The following is a 21,245-nucleotide window of genomic DNA, read 5'->3' as shown; positions in this document are numbered from 1 at the left end:
ACAAGGGGAACTCCCTGGGAGCAGACAGTATGCCTCTGCCTCTGGGAACCTCCCTGGCACCCTGGGTGTGTAGTCGGTATATGTTTCCTTGCTGACTGCTGGCTGACTAAAGACAGAAACTTGCTCCCTCATTTGATTTCACTCCTGATAAGAGAGGGAGGGACCTGGAACTTTGGGGAGGGGCCCATACCTTTTCTATTCTTTGCCAAGTGTGCTGTTTCAGCAAAAACTGAGACTGAATAGAAAGGAGTGAAAATTACAGGGAACGTTGTGCTTTTCTAGGCTGTGTTCCAAAGCGATGATAAAACATACCAGTACACTTCCATTCCTAGCTCAGAAACCACAACAGTCGGAAGCAAGTGTGGGCAGTAATTAGAGGCCAAAGTGAGGGAACAGAGTCACACATCAGGCCCTGGAAAACTTCATCAAAGAAATCAGTGCAGAGAATAAAGGCTTCCTGGGTTTGTTTTGGGAAGAAAGGACGGGTGGGGGACTATGTCTTGGCTCCTACAAGTACAAGAGACCTGGCACTGGCTTGGACCATAGTAAACCCAGTAATTATGTGTTGTGGGCAGGGTGAACCTGGTTTCTCAGTGCCACTTCCATTTCCCCTGGTGGGTGGCAGGTCTATAAGGCACAGTCATGCCAAGTTTTCTGAGCTGTCTTCTCAGCGTGGGGAAGTTAGATTAGACTAAGGCCAAAGAGCCTGGTCTGGACACACAAAGTGAGCCACTGTGAAGACGGTTTGAGCAAGATGGAAAGGTTTCAACCAGAATGGCTAGTTCTGAGCAGAAGCCAAGCCATGCACCATGTTCAGGTAGTGGAACCAATCTGGGTGAAAGTGGGTGTCCTGGATGAAGAGGTACTGAAGGCAGGAAAAGGGTGAGAAAGGGTCTCCTCCAGTCTGGACCAGCAGACGGTTTGGCTGACTTTGCTATCTCTCCTCAGGACGTCATGGGAGCATCTGGGGAGTTCTGAGTGTCCCTCCAAAAAAGAAGTCCTTTCCAGTGTTATATACCCCATACAGCAATAGTCCAAGATGTCTGGAGCCCTAACCCTCTCTAGAAAATACTGAATATACAAAATTAGGAAGCAGAAAACAATCTTTTTCCTTCAGGCACCCTGGTCCCCTCTGCCAAATATATATATATATATATATATATATATATATATATATATATATATATATATATATATATATATATATTCTACAGAGTGTTCTGAAGAATGCATTGCTAGACACACCCTCTCTGGATCCAGGGAGAAATTTCCTAAAAGCCTGAAAACACTGAGAAGCTCTGAGCTGGGCTGTGGGGCAGCCCTTACAGCAAATGCCACAAAATCCCAGGCTGGTGAGCACCTGGGGAAGACACAGGGTAGAAACCACTGCTCTCAAGAGGGCAACGAAGGAAAGAGAAAAACTTGTTTCCTTTTTTCATCCAGAGGTTATAGTTACAGGAGTGTACACTCAAGTAATTACTTCCGAGGCAGTCTCAAGAAGCACCACTTAGAAAATGTGTGTCAATGTTGCTTGGCTCTTCCTATGTCCAGGCACTGCATTAGGTGCTTTGTGCACATTAGCCCTAATATTTAATATTTACAGTGATTCCATGAGATTGTTAATATTATTACCGCAATTTTTTAGACAAGGAAATAGAGGCTCAGAGAGGTAAAGTAACTTGCTTAAGGTCACACAACTCATACGTGTGACCTGAGCCTCCCTGACCAGCACCATATTATAGGGACCCACATAGCCCAGTAGTTCCCAGTCCCTTCCCTCTCCCCCATACCAAGCATCTCTTGGAAATATGCCCCAGTAATACTACCTCTGCTCTGTTCATTATATCCACACTTGCACCTACAGCTGGTCACACTGGTGCTTTTGAAAGTATAGACACCAGGATGAAAAAACATGTGTGATTTTCCTGGGGCACCCAGGTGAGGGAGCAGCATTGTGTGGAGCAATGGGCACTGGCTGGGGATTAGAAGGTCTGAGTCCCAGCTTGATCTGCCGTCAACAACCTAATGACCATGGGTAAGTCATTTAACCTCTTTGGGTCTCTGTTAGTTCCTCTGTGCAGGCACTGGCAGGCCTCCTGCATCCAGTTCCCCATTTGATGCTAAGACCTCCCTAAGGGTCTTTGTGGGGACTAATTCACACCATGTATTTCGATATGAAGGCTTTAGAGCCGTTCAGCTGCCAGAGCAGACGGCTTGGATGGAATCCCAGCTCTGTCACTTGCAGGTTGTGGGACCCTGAGTAATTTATTTAACTTGCTGTACCTCAATCTCTTCTCTGCAGAATGGACCTACCTCATGGGGTTACTGTAAGGTTTAGAAGGTTTAGATAGATAATGCCTGGGACAGAGTAACCAGTACATAATTTTCATGATTATTAGTAATAGCATGTAATCTATGCATTCCCATACCTCAGTTGGTTTTTCCTGTTGTCTAAGCCCTCTTCTGGCTGTCTCACCCACGATGATGGCATGGATTTCACGAAGGCCTCTGGCTTTCTTCAGAAGTTTGCAACAGGGCAAATGGCTGATGCTGTTATTTGAAGGTGTTTAAACCCAGAACCAGTAAGAGAGCTGACTCCTGCTCATTAAAGAGAGAGCCTCCCACCCCTTGGTTCACAGCTCTTGATATAAGGAAGTTCAAACCTGTAGAGAATTTTTATAAAAATTTATTTGAGTCAAACAGGGAATATGCCTGGAAGCAAGGTCTCAACAGATAGATAAAAATGTTTCCTAGAATGGCAGTTTCAGCTTCTTAAAATGCATTTGGAAATAAGGAGGGGCTAAGGAAGATTATATGAAGGTGGGAGAATGAAAAGCAGGGATTGGATTATAGGGTAGTTAGCAAGATTGCAGCTCTCTTGAGGGTGGTTTCACTTGAGAGGCCTTTCAAAGGTGTGTTAACCTACATGCACAGAAAAAATGGGCGGGGCTTGCTTAAGGCAAAGATAAGCCTTTTACTAAAGAAGTTATAAGTCTGGGGTGTGACTACCCACCATGATCTGCCTAATTATGAATTTATGATCTGATCACCCTGTGAGGTTACTGTCCATAGAAGCCCCTTTTCATCCACACTCTGCAGTGACTGCATCATGGGCAAATGCTCTCTCAGAAATACTCAACACTAGTATGGTGTCTGGAGTGAAATTCCACTGTGTATGTGTTCACTTTGTGATCTGGAACCAGGGCACAGCCAGAGCTGCAGGGAAAGCGGGAGAGAGGAGGGTGCTCTACGGACATTACCCATCTGCTCTTCATGTTAGAGACTGATAAGAATACAATGTTCTTGCTCCTATATTTTAATAAAATTGCTCCAAAGGCACATTCCCTTATAATCTGCAGACAAATCATAGTAACTCAGACCAGGGGAACTTTGTAACATGTCAGCATTTTTAGACTATTTCATTCAATTCAAAATATTTTCTAATTTCCCTGTGATCCCTTCTTTGACCCATGGGATATTTAGAAGTGTGTTGTTTAATTTCCAAATCTTAAGGGGTTTTCCAGATATTTTTCTTTTATTGACATTGACTTCTAGTTTAATTCCATTGTGTTTAGAAAACAAACTTTGATTGCAATTCTTTTAAATTTGCTAAGGTTTGTTTTATGGTCCATATTATAGTGGGGCATATTTCGTGTGCCCTTGAAAAGAATGGGTATCTACTCTTGGGTGGAAAGTCCTATAAATGCCAATTAGGTAAAGTTGGTTAATAGTGCTATTCAGGTTTTCGCTGTTCCTACTGTTTTTCTGTCTGTTTTGTCTACTTGTTCGAGCTTGATACTGGGAGATGAGTGTTGGAATCTCTAACTACAATATGGATTTCTCTATTTCTTCTTTCATTTCCATCTGTTTTTATATTAGATATTTTGAAGCTCTGTTATTGGGTACATATACATTTAGAATTGTTATGTTTTATTGATACAATTATTCCTTTATTATTATGTAATATACCTCTTTATCCCTGGAAATATCCCTTATTTTTGAAGACTACTCTGCCGTTCTTTGATTACTATCAGCATGATTTATCCCTCTCCATCTTTTTACTTTTAATCTATTTGTGTCTTTATATTTAAAGTGTGTTTTTTTATAGGCAGTATATAGTTGGGTCTAGCTTTTTTATTCAATCTGATAATCTCTGCCTTTTACTACAGGCAGTTTAGACTATTTAAATTTAATGTCATTATTGATATGTTGAATTTAAATCTACCATCTTGCTAGTTGTTTTCCATTTGTCACATCTTTTCTTTGTTTCTTTTTCCCCTTTTCCTGTCTTCTTTTGAATTAATTTAATATTTTTTTATTATTCCATTTTACCTCCCCTTAAACTTTTTTCATTGAAAGTGTTCTCATACATACTGAAATATTTTAACATACTGATTCATTGTCAACTAGAGGTCCTTTTTGTTTTAACTGAAAGAACATGGATTTAGGAGTCAACCAAACCTGCATTTGAAACCAGGCTCTGCCACTAACTGGCTGTGTGGCCTTTGTCAACTTAATCTCTACAGGATTCAATTTCCCCATTTGTAAAATTGGGGTGATCATCACTGCTTTTCAGAGAACAATGAGAATCAAATGAAAAAATTATTTACAGTATGTAGCATAGGTCTAGAACATAATAACTGCTTAGTCAATATTATTTGCTTTCATTTTATTTGTTTTCTACACAGCTCTGTTTCTAAACGAGATTTGAGCACCATCAAGGAAGCAAATACCTGGCCTATTTACCACCACTGTATATCTTCTTTCCTGAGTTTAGAGCTGACATTGCTAAAAATCATAGTGTTTTTTTAAATAAACTCAGATAAACTCTGTCTTTTCCTACCTTTCCTCTTTCCCTTCACATCAACCCTACTTAAAGTCTTTTTAATATATTTATTGTTTTAGTTGAGTTAAATCCCTCCTTCCTCTAACAAGTTTTTACCTTATTCGTTTATTTATCAAACCCTTCTCTAAAGTTATTGCAAAGGAAACCGTCAGTTTGTTCAGCTCTGATGAGCCCAAATGCCGAATCAATGAGGTTTTTATTTGGCATCTGTGAAACCAGACACCAAAGAAGAGAAGGTGGTGAAAGCAGAGTTGTTGGCCAGAGGTCAGGGGCTGAGCCACAGGGCCGGCTCATCAGGTCCCCTTTTAGAGCCTGACACAAGCATGTGACGAGGGCGTGGTGTCTCGTGATGGGCACCAACTATTCCTCCTGGGGCCTGTGGTGTCACTTCGCTACAAATGGACAAAGGACAATCTGTCATTTGCTTTGAAAAAAAGCCTTGACCTCGTACCATAGCAAAGCATTGAACACTTCTTGTTCAGCTGTCTCGCCCCAGCCCAGCCCTGAAAATAAAGACTTCCTGTTACTGGTGCTGGGGCCATTGGCCATGTGCAGAGTTGGTGCCCAGGAACATACATGCAGCTTTGTCCCCTGGGGATCCTGAGCCTGCTGGGCAGGGCAGTGGCTTGGTCAGTGGCGCCAACGCTGCCCTCTTTGTAGCCTCAGGAAGGGCTGATTTATAATGGAATGCTGCTGCTTATTATTTAGGAAAACATCAGTGAGAGAACAATCCTGCTGCCTAAAGAGAGAGTCAAAGAGATCCCGTAACCACCACTGGGCCTGAATCTGCAGGGACACCTGTGTCCTCCTCCTCTGCCCTCCCTGTTCTCGTTTCTTATCATTTCTCCTTATTGTTCGTTCCTGTTGTGGAAAACTTCAGAACAACCTTCAGGGGGTGGAAGTTCTTGAGTTTTCCCACATTACCTGTAGAGTGTTTTAGGCTTTCACCAATTTGGAACATAGACATAATCTGGGATGCGTGACTATTTCTCACATACTTCTGTGATTTGGGCGGATACTACAAGAATCCTTAGAAACAGGGTTGGAGGGAAGAGTTCTTTCTACTCTATTTATCACAGACAGGACATCTTGCTCTGGCATTTATTGTTTTACTATTTAGAAAACGGTCTCGGTCCAAGTGTTTAAGAATGGTTTAAAATAAACGGATAGATGAATATACACACAACCCCCAGGATTCTTACTGAGGTGTCAGTGGTGCTTTTGAAATCTTTCTTTCAGGCGCAGGTGCAGTTTAAACTCACGGCCTCTGAGTTCTTGTTGCCTCAGAGACTCCTTCATGTTCATGTTCATCGAGTGATGTCATAGCTCTATGCCAATACTACTGAGGCAAAACAATAACGGTAACAGTAACAAAAAGTCCCTCAAGCATTATGGGAGCATCTACTTGAAGCTAACTGCTTATATATGCAATCTCTCATTTCATCTTTACCAGGAAGGAGCCTCTGAGCTGGGCATATGAAGCCCTTGTCCAGAAAATTTGAGTGCCAATGAACAGCCTACCCACAGTAATGCTGCTATACGTGGCAGAACTGAAATTGGAAGCCAGGCCTAGAACCTGATTCTAAATCCAGTGCTTGTTCAATGCTTCCTGATACATACAGAGATGCATCACTTCCCTAAGACCACAATTATAAAATATGGACTTTTTTGTGTGTTGGGAAGATGGAGTCCCTATAACTTATGTGAATATCTTTCCGATGCAGAGGGCAGGAGAGGAACTGGAAGAGACCACTTAGTCCATTCCCACAATTGCTTACGATGGATACCAAGGCAGAGTAGGGCTCCAGCAGAGCCTGGAAGCGTTGCTTAATGCTATCAGCCCCTGGAATCAATGGCTCCTCTCCCTCAGTGTGCCTCCTCTTCCCTGCACCGCCATGCTCCTCATTCCGCCATGCTGCGTGCCAGTCGCTGGACCTTGCAGAAGCTATCACAAGATTTACAATTTTGTGATATAGGAATGTGACAGTTTTGAAACTATGAGTAAAATATTGTGTGAGATGTTTAGCGTAGACACCATGTGTTGTTGACAGAGTTGACGCGAATTAAAATTACAAATTTAACCATAAGTTTGAGGGTCTCTTAAATGTCTAGGAATAGACTCAAAGATCCCCTCCAAGAGATCATTCTAGAAATTTTACCATCCTTAGTGATCAGCCAACAATCACACACTTCTTGGGATTTTGCATACATCATCTCATACCATCCTCCCCACAACTCTATGAGGCAGACTGTATTGACCTCCCACTTCTTATATGGGGAAACTGAGTCAGCATCAGGGTAAGTAACCCTCGCAAGGCCTCACAGGGAATAAGTGGCGGTGCTGGGATCTAAACCCAGGCAATCTGGCCCGAGTCCATGCTCTATACTCCAGGCACTATACAATCATTTACCCAGTACACTAATCTGTACGCCAAACACATTCTTAGATCTAGCTTCATCTGAATTATGACATATTTACCTCTTGATGTCTAGTTGTGCCCTCTGGGGAAGAGAAAGAAAACATATTTAGCACTCTCTTTATAATCACACCCATGAATATTTGAAGACAGTTTTTAAGTTGTTTTTGAGTTTTCTTTCTGCAGTTTATATAATTCCAATTAGTTTAAAATTTCTTCCAAACACCCCCCTGCCACACCATCTCTTAAGTAACCCACATTTTTCAGGGCACACTTTATTTTTTCAGATAGAGTTCCCAAATTATGAAGGCCCAATCCGGATAACGGTGTTCTCCAGTGAAGGTCTGACCAAGGCCATATGTGGGAAAAGTATTCAGGAGTTTTGCTTATGTTTTCCTCATTAACATTCCAGGATCGTGCTCCTTTGTTTTCCTGATAGTTTCTCTCTTGCTGACTAATTCTGTACTGTGATCCAGTTGCTAACTTTGAAAACCTCATAACATTTTTTTCCACTATAATTCTTATGAGTCATTTCTCATCTTGTATTTGTGGTATGGATCCTTTTTAACAAATTTGTCAAAGCCACTCTACAAGGGTCATATTGAGTTTAGTTCACGCTGTTTGAGCTGTAAGCAACTCCACCTAATTTGGTATCATCCACCAAACACACAAGATCAACTCTATCCTGTGGGTCACTAAGAAAAGTATTTATATAAACCTCTTTTCCTTTAAATATAATTTGCTGGCTTCCAGATAGCTGGGGAGTGGCGAACCGAGTTCACATTTTAATCCTTTCCAAGAACTGCAGTGGATTATCCAAGCTTTATGCCGACTTATGAAGAAACAATCAAGATTCATTTCCAAATCTGAAGAAATACTGATGTTTGGCTACTGCTCATTTCCTGGAGGGCAACCAAAATTGAATTTATTCTAAATATAGGAGGGACAGCAATGTTCTTTGGAAGTAAAAGGTTGGCGTGGATATCTAAAACTTACTGAGAGGGCTCTGCCCCTCGTCTTGCTGTTGGACTCGCATTCCTCTGTTATTTGCTAAACAGAGAAAAATTACAATCTGGTAGCAAGCCAGGGCAACTACAAACTGAAGTATTGGGAATCCTTAAACACAGATTTTTATATTGTTTATTTTATATTTGGTATCCTAGAAAGGAGAAGACAGGACTTTAAAAAAAACAACAACACGTAGTGTCTTGGCTTTTTGTTTGCTTTTATATTTGTAGGGTAAACAGATGCATCACTTATGCGATAAATTCCAGATCTGGCCAATGATCAGAACCACTCGGAGAGTTTGGAAAATTCATATGGTCAACCCCTCCCTAGACTTCCTGAATCTCCATCTTGTAGGTGGTGTTGACACATGGGGGGCAGGGCATCTCTATTTTTTTAAACCTCCCCACATCTGGTAAATCATTTATGGTTAAATCCATGTAATGGACCATCAAGCAGCCTTTTGAAAGGGGAAGTAAATCAACGTGTGCTGATATGGAAAGATCTCACATTGGCCACATAGAATGTATAGTAAGTTCCCATTTGAGATGAAGTTGTCATGAATATATACTTACATATACTTACATGCCTCCACCTACGTATGTATACTGTATACATTTAGATGCATCACCAGAGACACCTATCAGTTAGAAAGAATGCCACCGTTAGTACCAGAGCAAGATAATAGATTATAGGGGATGGGGGTACAAAGGGAGGGACAAGAGAGACTGGGGTCTCAGGAGCTAGCAGCAGGGTCTATTCACCAAACAACATGAAGCATTTCAACATTTTCACAACCGGGTGAGGCTTAGTCCTGCATTTGCATGCATCCAACAATTCTGGAAGATTTCCTATGAACCTGACATTAGTGGCCTATCAATCAACACTGACTGACTTAAGTAGAAGGAGAATCTACTTAGAGCACATTGGGTAGAATCACCAGGAAAGCTTGGGAAATAGACAAGAATAAAGGCAAAATGGATAATTAGCCATAACCATAGGCAAGGCCACACTGCTGAACCAGTCCAAGGAGATCCCTGCTGCCATTACCCCTGGTCACTGGAGGCTGCTGCTGGCACCATTGATTGCCACGTGCAGATTTTGGAATAGCATTTAGCGCATTGTCTTGTGACTATTTAGACATTTATCCGCCCCTCCCACTGGACTGAGCACAGAAATAGCATCTTATTAATCTCCCAATTTCCAGCCCCCACCCTGGCACTGAGTGAGCAGAATGCTGAATGAAATACATGCGCAAACAAAATTTAATTGCTAGATATTACACCACTATAGGCAGAGAGCATGAGAGCTGTATTTACCTGTACGTGTCACTTTAGAATCTCAAAAATGAGCAGATGCACACACTTTCTCATCCTCCATTCCTCCATGGCTGGTTTGTCAGATGTGGCTTCAACAAAAACATATGGCTTGAGTTCATGGTGGATACATTCTGTCTCTTTCTCTGAACCGAGTGTTCTCTTTAGCAGAGATTTGTATAAAACCACGGTTTCATGAAGTTATTATCTTAATTTCAAATGTTACATCCAGATGAAGTGGGTCTAGGCATCTGTGCTTCCATCTCTAGTAGGACTTCTGTTTTAATCACCCACACACATGAACGAATTCCCAACCCCATCTCCAAGACTTTCCTAAGCAAGCAACTTGAAACTAAACAGGATTCTGGAGACAAGAAGCAAAAATAAACTATATCCTTAGAATGGCAGTGGTTTTCATAAGAGCCACATAAAAGCCAGGCATTGAGAACGTATATCAGAATTCAGGCTCCTCTGATTTGCAAGCAAATGATGTAACTCTTCCAAGTTTCCTTCACTTTTTTCTCCAGGACACTAGAAGAGTTAGAAACCGGGAAACTGTGAAGACGAAGGATACTAGCAAGCTGATAACAATCTCGGTACAAAGAAAGTAGATGGTCTTTGTTAATTAGGATGGCATACTATCCACTCACAGGGAAAGACCTAATACAATTCACTATAAAAGGTATAAACTCAGAGAAATGAAAACTTACGTTCACACAAAAACCTGTGCATGAATGTTTGTAGCAGCTTATCTGAAGCAGCCCCAAAGCTGGAAACAACCCAGATGGCCTTCAAAGGACGAATTAAACCAGGGGTGTCCAAACTTTTTTCAACGTTTTTCACCAAGGGCCATATGCGGTAAAATACACAAACAGCCGGGCCACTCACTTGAGGCGAAATACGTATTGCCTCACCTGGTTTATTTAAGTAAACTAAATATATTTTTGGAATTTGCTGCGGGCCAATTAACAATGGATTGTGGACCGCAGTTGGCCTGTGGACCGCAGTTTTGACACCCCTGAATTAAACTGTGTTAACATCGACATCATGGAATACTACTCAGCAACAAAAAGGAACAAGGTACTGAAACATGAAACAATCTGGATGGATTTCCAGAAAATCATTTTGAGTGAAAAAAGCTAATCCCCAAAAGTTGCATACTGCATGATTCCATGTATAGAACATTCTTGAAATGACCAAATTTTAGAAATGAACAGATTTGTGGTTGCCAGGGGATCAGGACAGGGCAGGGACAGGAGAGAAGTATGTGGCTATAAAAGTGCAACACGAGAGATCCTTGTGGCAGTGGAATGTTCTGTATCTTGGTTGGATCAATATTAATATCCTGGTTGTGAAATTGTACTATCGTTTTGCAAGATGTTTCCACAGGGAGAAACTGGGTAAAAGGTTCACAAGATCCCTCTGGGTTATTCCTTACCACTGTGGGTGAATCTGCCATTATTTCAAAATAAAAAGTTTAATTTAAAAAAGAAACAAACAAAAGGTATACACACAAACCTGTAAAAATAGAAAACTAAATATCTGAGAGACCAAAGCTCTAAATTCTTGTGATTAAGCAGGAAATGTATTTCTGTGCTTCCCTGCAGCAGAAGATAAAGCGGAGGCCATGACAGGTCATATATTCTTGTTCTGCGATGAAAGTAATTACAGTAAATTTTAAGGAGAGACAGTATTTCCCCTGGCAGTCAATTCTAAAAGAGAAATGAACTTCATCTTAAAATACAACCCATAGGGCACAGAATAAGTTCTACAGCGGCAAAGCAGGCTCAGAACTCAAGAGCTGTTAATTTTAATGCTTGATGATCCATGACTTGGTTAAGGGATGCTAGGGCAAAAATGATACAACTTTAACAGTTGTACTTACACATACGTAGAGTAGATAACAACCCAAAAAACGTGGCTTCAGGGAAACCAAAAAGACACTTCAAAGCACAGCTATGTCTTTCCTATGTGGTGTCTGAAAGTGCACCATTAGGAACGCACTTATGTGGGCTAAAACGTCTTCTATTGAAAATTCAGAGACTGGGCCTAGCTCACATAATGCACATAGTGGGGCCTCTGAGCAGCTAAGGGACTCAGAAGGACATCTAAGAGAACGTAGGAAAACTAAGATACTCAGGAGAAAGAGTGTCATACCCTCTGTTTTCCCATTAAGGGCACCCTCCCAACCTATGCTTCTGGTCCCAGCCCTAAAGCTCTCAGCTTTCCCCACTCTCCTGACACTCCCTACCTGCTCCCCCATCCCTGCCCTACTAGATATCTGTATCAGTATATAAACTCTATTCTATTATCTCCTATCTCTAAAAAGGCCCAAACAACCCAACAATGAAACTCTACCCACCCTTGACCCTACATCACCCCTTAGCTACTGCACCATTTCTTCCTCCCCTTCACAGAAAATTTTTCATTGCCCATAGTCTTGGCATTTCATTTTCTCACCTGTCTTTCTCTACTCAGCCCTTCCAAGGGTGTTCCACACCCCCGAGTATAGTTGATGGACTTTCATGTTCCCAAATCTGATGGTCATGTTTCTTGCTGTCATCGTACTAGTTCTCCCTGCAGGATTTCTACCCAGCTGCCCACTCCCTACTTCATGTGACACTTATTTCTCTTGTCTTCCATGACATCTCATTCTCCTGGTTTTCTCTTACCTCACTGGCTGGTGGCACATCCTGAAGTGGAGTTGTTGGAGCACGTAAGAGATTTGCTGCATTTTGCTTGTTCTTCCTCTGCCTCTTCTAACATGTAGAGTGCACTAAGATCCTTTGTCTTCTCGCACTTTCCCCTCTCCTTAGGTAATCTTATCCAGTCCCATGGCCAGTTACTTCCACAGCTGTATTTCCACCTGTCATCTCTCCCCAGAACTCCAAATCTATATATCCAGAGGTTGACTGCATCTCTACTTGGATGACTAATTGGCATCTCAAACTTAACAATCCCAAACAGAACTCCTTCAGCTTGTTCCTCATTTACTCTCCCCTGTGGAAATACTGAACACCCAGTTGCTTAGGCCAAAAAGTTTAGAGTTATCCTTGCTTCCTCTTTTCTCATCCCCAACATCCAATCCATCCGCAAATCCTGTCAACTCTGCCTTATCCAGAATCCATCCCTAGTCAAGTCACCCTCTTCCCCCTCCTGGGCCACCTCTGTAGTCTCTAACTCATCTCCCAGATCACCCTCATCCCCACCCCCAGCCCATTTTCTGCACAGTAGTCAGAGTAATCCTTTCAAACATAAATTGGGTTATTTCACTTTTTGCCTAAAACTCTCCATCTGATTCCCCTCCCGATTAGATAAAATCCCAACATTTTGTCACAACTTACAAAGCACACACCACCTGGTCCCTGCTAACTCCCTCTCATTCCACCCGCTGCCCGGAGGGGCTCCAGCCGTGTGGAAGGGCACAGGCCATGTCTGCCTTGTCACAGGGGTGTTCTCACGGCCCAGTGCAGCAGAGGCAGAAGAAATATTTGTGAATCAATAAACCAGTGGTTTAGCAAGACAAACTTACAATTCTAGACCGATACCAACAACCCTGTATCTCAGGGTTGTGACTTAACAGCAACTATAACCGCCACTCTTCCTGGTTTGCTGTGAGAACTAATGGAAAAAAATTTCTAGTTCTAAAACCACCCAATTGTTCTTTAATGGGTACATGTTACAGCATAAGTCTCATGATGACATGTAGGGCCCCTCCTCGCTTTATTCTTTGTGCACAATGACACAGACTCTTGAGTCCTCAAGCAAACGCTCCTTTTGCGTCTTGCAGGTCTGCATCCATGTGTGAGTATCAGTGCAGGAGAAAGGATGTGTGTGAAGGAAAAAGGGTGAGCATGGGGGAGGAGACAATTATTCTCAAGTTAAGTGTGTTTGGATTGGAACCAGCATGTTATCCAGAGTCAGTGAGCTCAGAGAAGGCACACAAAAGAACGCACTCCTCTGAAGCAGGAGCTGTGCTATAAATCTACTGAGGGACCCACCTGAGGCTGGCTGCCCTGCTGCTGGCACAGTTTAAAGTTGATTCCAGGTGTCTAAGTACGTAGTGAATTTCCTGCATTTTGTTAATATTCTCACGCATCTTTGGTTTGTGCTTGTTGCAAAGTAAAAGGACGGGGGAAGTGGGTGTAATACCAGTCAACCTGCAACCACATCGGGTAGTTTATGGAGAGTTGATACATATACATTTTTTCTCATCTTCCTTTCCATTGCCTGCCTTTTTCCCCCTTCTGTGAATATTTAAGTTTGTGTCTCTTTATAAGGGGGGGAGGTACAAAACAGTAAATTTATTGCACCTAACAAATTCACCAATAATTCCTTAATATCTAATTTCCCCTTAGTAGGAAATTTCCCTGATTATATCACACACACACACACACACACACACACACACACACACACACACACAGTTGATCCTTAAACAACATGGGTTTAAACTGCATAGGTCCACTTATACATGGATTTTTTCAATACACACAGTCATCCTTCCATATTTCAGGGTTTCTCATTTGTGGATTCAACCAACTTTAGATCAAAAACAGTATTTTCCATTTGCAGTTGGGAATCCATAGATGAGGAGGGCCGACTTAAGTTATACAGGGATTTTCAAGTGCACTGCGGTCAGTGCCTCATCCTCCTCATTGTTCAAGGGTCAAATATACATATCTCAAAATAATTGGTTCAAATCAGGACATAAGCAAAGTCCATGAATTGCATTTGAGTGATATGTCTTTAAGTTTCTTTTTTAACCTGAAAGTTCCCCTTCCTTCCATTTTTGAAGAATAGGATAATTTTTCTGTAGAGTTCTCCCATTTTGAATTTTTCTGATTGAATCCCGGTAATATTATTTAACATGTTCCTCCTTCCTGGAACTTCCTATAAACCCAATGTTAGACTTAGCGTCTCAATCTGATTTGGGTTTTGTTTTTTTCCAGGAACACATCATGGTGTATATTCTCATCAGGGAACACATGATGACTAGATGTCTCTTGGGATGTCAGCTGCCACCAATAAATGTCTAGACCCATTATTCCATTAAATTTTTGCAAGATGGTAATATTTTAACTCTGTCATTCTTTCTACGTTCATTACCTGGCATATTTCTACACAGAGAAAATTTCCCTCATCAACTATTTGGGTTGCTCTGAGGTACACTTTTTTTTCCCCCTGGGGTACATTTTGAAAGAGAAATCACTGCCTGCCAGGAAAAAGAGGCAAACTTGTGGTAAGAATATTCCTCAGAGGGTTGGTGCAGGAGGAGGGCAGAGTGACCAGTGGAAATGAGACGTTCGCTCTTCCTATCTGGAGACCTCGTTACTCCTGCAGGGGTGAGCATGAGCTCGCTGATTGCTGAGCCCTTAGTCTCCACTTCACAATACAGTCTTACCGGCACGTTCCCTCATTCTGTTCCTGAGCTTTGTTTGTCCTGACTCCATAGTTCACCTCTGAAGGCAGGACTCCACCTTGTACTTCTTGAGTCCCTCATAGACCTAGCAAGGCACTGTGCATGTAATAGGCTATTAATAAATGACTGATGGCTGCTTGTAAATTCAAGATGATACATTATTTATTTTATCACTATCACAATCATCCTCAAAAGCATTCTGAAATGTCTATCTGGTAACAGGACTGGATGAAATGACATAGTTCCATCCCTCAATAAATCTTAAATCAATAATGGACACCGTTATAGATCAACATTAAAGAGCCATATAGTCGAACCAGCTTTAGTGAATATACAGAATACGCACATATGTTCAAAAGGTAGTATGTTACTGACCTTCCAGAAGGCTCACAGCAGAGTGCACCCCCTTCATCAGTGTGTGAGAATGCCTATTTCCCAACCTACTTACCAACATTAGATATTATCATTATCATGGATCTTTGGAATTGTATAGGTGAAAATGGAATTGTAATTTATACTTCCCACTAGTAGTGAGAAATGAATACCTCTACATATTGGCCATTTATTTGTGTTTCTCCTTTTGTGGCTAATGACTCATTCATTTCTTTTGTTGATTGAAGTCCTGTGCTGCTACTGGGTGGGGGTAGGTTCTAGATATCACCACTATGCAAGAAATCAGGGACACTTTTAAGTGTGTGTGTGTGTATATATATATATATATATATGTATATATATATATATATATATATATAAAAGAAAATACATGTAAGCAAAAAATGTTTAGAAAAGTATTCATAATCCTACTTCTTAGAATCACTGTTAATAATTTAGTTATTTCCTTCTAGACTTTCTACACATAAAAGTATATGTGTTTTTTACACACATGGAATCTTAATTACAGTCAGGTTTTCTGTAACCTGTTTTCCTTATAGGAACCTTTGTAATTTATTCAAAGAATGACAAATCGATAAAAGAAAGATAAATATAGAGTCCATTAATAGAAAAATAAGCAAAGGATGTAAGTTACTGTTCACAAAAGAGAATACAGATGACCAACATAAAGAAGTATTCACCCTTACTGTTAATTGGAAGTACAAATGTATGAGTCCATTTTTCACTACCACAGAATTGGCAAAGATTCAAAGAAGTGATAATGCCTAGGTGAGGACGTGAGCATTCTCACACACAGATGGAGGAAGCAGCGTGCTTCAGGGCCTTCTGGGAGGAAATTGGCAATAATAAGGACTTGAGAATGAGTGTGCTCTTTGATACAGAAATATCATTGGCAGGGCTTTATCCTAAGAAAATGACCAGTAGTTCACTGACAATATGTGTGTAAAGGAAAGGAGGGGTTGAGCAAGGACACTGTGACACATTTGTACCATAAAATACTACCAGCCAATTAAAATCACGTGTCGGATGAGTATGGGCTGACGTAGGAGAATGCTCATGATGTCCTACTAGGTGATGGAGGGAGGTTGCAGACAAGGGGACACGCACGACCCCCGTTTTTGTCTCTACCTACATGTATGCACACAAATGACTGAAAAGAGATTCATGAATCATTAACAATAAGTTATCCTGGGTGGTGAGATTATTTGTGTGTTTTTTACTTTGTGCTTTTCTAAGACTTTTTACACTGAACAAGGATTACTTGTGTAAATTAGGGGGATAATGTCGTTAAAAATTATTTCTAAGAGAAGTACAGGTTGATAAGGAGCAACCACAGATAGACTTAAGACTTTGCTTCTATTATCTATATGGCTCCAAGTTCTGACACTGACCAGTGGGGCAGGAGAGGTGACCCCATGCAAAAGTCCTTGGCTTAGGTGGCCCACACTTGTGCCAGGTTTCAGTATGGCCTGACCTCTCAGGGTGAGGGCTGAGACCCTTAGCCCCGGGGCATTCTCCTTTTGCTCTGCTTACGCCTCTGGATTAGAGGTAAGAGAAGTAAAGGAAATGAGAATAAATCATTCTGTACAAGGAGGAGGGGGAGGGAAGCCAAGGTGCCAAGGAAGGTCTTGGACACCAATCCCCTTGGCGAGGCTCACTTAGACTGCCTTGGGCATCACCCGACAAAGAGGAAGCTACCAGCATGTGCCCACGCTCAGAGACAGAGAAAACTTTATGAACCCACTGCCAGACACAAGGGACAGTTCACCCTGTGCTCTCAGCCCCCTGAAATTGCTTGCTTTCTGCAACCTGAAAATTGTTCAGAGAGGAGGGCTGAATGGAAATGGGCCTGGAGGAGTCAAATTTATTTTTCTTTCTTGGTATAAAAATTAGCTGAGAGGACAAAATGTCATATGCCAAGTCCAAAATAGGACAGTTTGTCTCTGTGAAGCTCAAAATGGATGTAAAGATGGAGACACTGACATGGTTGGGCAGGCTGAATGCTACAAGAGAGTGATGGTTCAAATGTTACAGGACCCTGGGGTAGGCAGCCTTAAAACAAAGACCAAAGAGAAGAGAGTTCTGCAGCCACCAGCAAAGGTGGAGTGGTAAGACCCCCTCTTTCCTGTCTAAAGGAGAAGCCCTCACTATTCCCCTGACCGAGCTCAACCGCACAAGGCCTCAGCACCACCTGGTTTTCATCTGAACCCTGTGAAGACCTCACCAAGCATTCCCTGGTACTGCCCAACTCATCTCTGCCGATCCAGATACCTTACATGTTCAAGAGCCCATCTCTATGCCCATCTCTCAATTCCCCCGACCCCCACCAACCCGAGATAGGCTCTCTCCTTTAAGCCTGATTGCATTGTTTTTCTTGACTTCTGACTTCTAGCCTCCGTTTTGAGCACTTACTTGTCTTATCCTTTCCCTTCTGCCCAGAGAACAACTTGAATAAAAGACTGCATGTTGTCTACTTCCAGGTCCACATATCAGGTGCTACAGAAGTATTTACTGAATTTCTTTAAAAAATCAACTTTTTAAGAACAGTTTTAAAGATAGTGTAGAGAATTCCTGTATACCCTGCACCCAATTTCCCTATTATTAACATCTTATATTAGTATAGTACATTTGCCACAATTAAGGAACCAATATTGATACATTATCATAAACTATAATCCATACTTTATTAGGATTTCTTTAGTTTTTATTTAATGTCCTTTTCTGTTTTAGGAATCCATCCAGGATATTACATTACATTTAGTTGTCATGTGGCAGTTTCTCAGACTTTCCTTTTAAAAAAAAAAAAAAATTGAGACATAACTTACATACCATAAAATTCATTCTTTTAAAGTGTACAATTAATTCAGTGATAGTCTATTAACACTATCTAATTCCAGGACATTTTCTTCACCTCAAAAAGAAACCCTGTACCTGTTAGCAGTCACTCTCCTCTCCCTCTCCCGTCTCTGGCCAACGACTAATATACATTGTCTGTACGGATTTCCCTCTTCTGAACATTTCATATCACTGGAATCATAGAATATGTGGCCTTTCGAGTCTGGTTTCTTTCATTTAGCATGATGTTTTCAAGCTTCATTTATATTGTAGCATGCATCATTCCTTTTTATGGCTGCATAATATTCCATGCATGGATATACCACATTTGTTTATCCATTCATCAATTGTTAGACAATTGGGTTGTTTCACCTTTTCACTATTATGAATAATGCCTCTCTGAACATTGTGTACAAGTTTTTGTGTAAACGTATGTTTTCAATTCTCTTGGGTATTCACCTAGGAGTGGAATTCTCTTGGGTATATATCTAGGTTATATAACTCTATGCTTAACTTTTTGAGGAACTGACAGTTTTCCAAAGTGGCTGCATCATTTTACATTCCCACCAGCAATGTTATGAAGGTTCTGATTTCTCCACATTTTTGTCACACTTGTTCTTGTCTGTCTTCTTGCTCATAGTCAACCCAGTGGGTGTGAAGTGGTACTTCATTGTGGTTTTGATTTGTATTTCTCTAATGGCTAACGATGTTTTCATGTGGTTACTGGCCATTTGTATAGCTTCTTTGGAGTAATGTCTATTCAAATCCTTTGCCCATTTTTAAATTGGATTATTTATTTTTTATTGTGGAGTTGTACGAGTTCATTATACATTCTGAATTCTACACCCTTATCCCATACATGATTCGCAAATATTCTGTGGATTGTTTTCACTTTTTCTTTCTTGTAACAGTTTTATTGAGATATGGTTCACATGCCATACAATCACCCTTAAAGTCCGCAATTCAATTGATTTTAGCATATTCACAGAGTTGTAAAACCATCACCCTCATTTTCTTGTGTCCTTTGAAGCACAAAAGTTATTCATTTGGATGAAGTCCAATTTATCCTTTTTTTTTTTTTTTGGTTGCCTGTGTTTTTGGTGTCATTCACATTTACGAAACCATTGCCTAATCCAAGGCCACAAAGATTTACTCATACATTCTCTTCTGAGCGTTTTCTAGTTATAGCTCTTACATCGAGGTCTATCATCCATTTTGAGTTAAACTTTGTGTATCATGTAAGATAGGGATCTAACTTCATTCTTTTGCATGCAAATACCCAGTTGTTCCAGCACCTTTGTTGAAAAGACTGTTCTTTCCCCCATTGAATTATCCTGGCAGCCTTGTCAAAAATCAATTGACTATAAATGTACAGGTTTATTTCTGAACTGTTGACTCTATTCCATTGATCTAAATGTCTATTCTTATACCAGTACCACACGGTCTTGATTTCTGTAGCTTCTAAGTTTTGAAACCAGAATGTATTAGTCTTCCTTTTGTTCTTTTTCCCCAAGATTGTTTTGGCCATCTGGATCTCTTACATTTTCATATAAATATTAAAAACATAAATTAAGAAACTCTAAACTGTCTTCTAAGGTGGCATCACTTTGATTCCCACCAGCAATGATAAGAGTTCCTGTTGCTTTTCCTTCTCACCAGCATTTGGTATTGTCAGTATTTTATTTTTTTAGAGCCATTCTCATAAGTATGTAGTGGTATCTCATGCTTTTTAAACTTGCATTCCCTACTTATAAATAATGTTGAGCGTCTCCTCATGTGCTTATTTGTGATGCGTATATCTTCTTTGGTAAGGTGTCTGTCTGTTCATACCTTCTGCCCATTTTTTCATTAGATTATTTGTTTATTGTTGAGTTTCAAAAGTTCTTTGTATATTTTGTATACAAGTTCTCGATCAGATAAGTGTTTTGCAAATACTTTCTCCCAGTCTGTAACTTCTCTTTTCATTCTCTTAATTGCTGAATATTTTGAGTAAAAAAATCCTCATGGTAAGCTTTAACAATGCACCTGCTTAAGAACCACCAAAAGGTACCCGTTCAAGGCTGCTGCTTTGTGAATTACAAATAGGGACTCTCTCTGGAAAGACCTAGAACCAGGCCTAGATATGTATTTGGATTCCACCCCTATTCACCTCCTTGGCTGGTGCCTGTGTGCAAAGCACAAACTGCACCATCACATTGCAACAAGCCACACTGATCTTAAGTGTATCCTTACTGCACTTATAGAACCTTCCATGATAGGGCTCTTGCTTATTCTCTAGCCACATTTCATCCTTCTATCCTTCCTCTCTACACCCACAAAGGCTTGATCTAAGCAACGTGAAGGAGCTTTTCTCCAGCCTCAAGACTTTCATGTTTCCTCTGCCCAGGTGGCAGGCTGACTTTTAAGATGGCTTCCAACGATCCTCACCTCCTGGTATTCACAGCCTTGTGTGGTCCCCTTCCCTTGAGGTGTATTGGATCTTGTGACTTGCTTCTCATGAACAGAATAGAGCAAAAGTGAGGGAATATCAGTTCTAATGTTAGTTTGTAAATGTTTGCAACTTCTGTCTTACTTACTTTTGCTCTCGCTCTCTTAATTCTTCACTCTGATGAAGCCAACTGACACGTTGTAAGCTACTTATGGAGAGGCTCAAATGACAAGGAACTGAGGGAGGCCTTGGGCCAATAGGTTATGAGGCGCTGAGGCTTCAGTAAAACAGCCTACAAGCAACTTAATCCTGCCAACAACCACTTGAGTCATGTTGGAACCAGATCAAACCCAATTGAGCCTCTAGATGACTTCAGCGCTGGTTGACACTTTGATTGAAACCTTTTGAGAGATGATGAGTCACAGGATTCAGCTAAGCTGCATCCAGATGCCTGACCCACAGGAACTAGGAGATAATAAATGTTATTGTTTGAAGCCACTGTGTCTTGGGGGAATTTGTTACGCAGTAATAGCTAGCTAATACAGTCAGGAATATTCCCTTCCTCACTTCTTTCCTTTCTAAC

This window comes from Rhinolophus sinicus, chromosome 3, assembly GCF_057876585.1.
Source record: "Rhinolophus sinicus isolate RSI-liver-muscle chromosome 3, RSI-T2T, whole genome shotgun sequence".
In the NCBI taxonomy this organism is placed as follows: Eukaryota; Metazoa; Chordata; class Mammalia; order Chiroptera; family Rhinolophidae; genus Rhinolophus; species Rhinolophus sinicus.
This window is presented reverse-complemented; position numbering follows the sequence as displayed.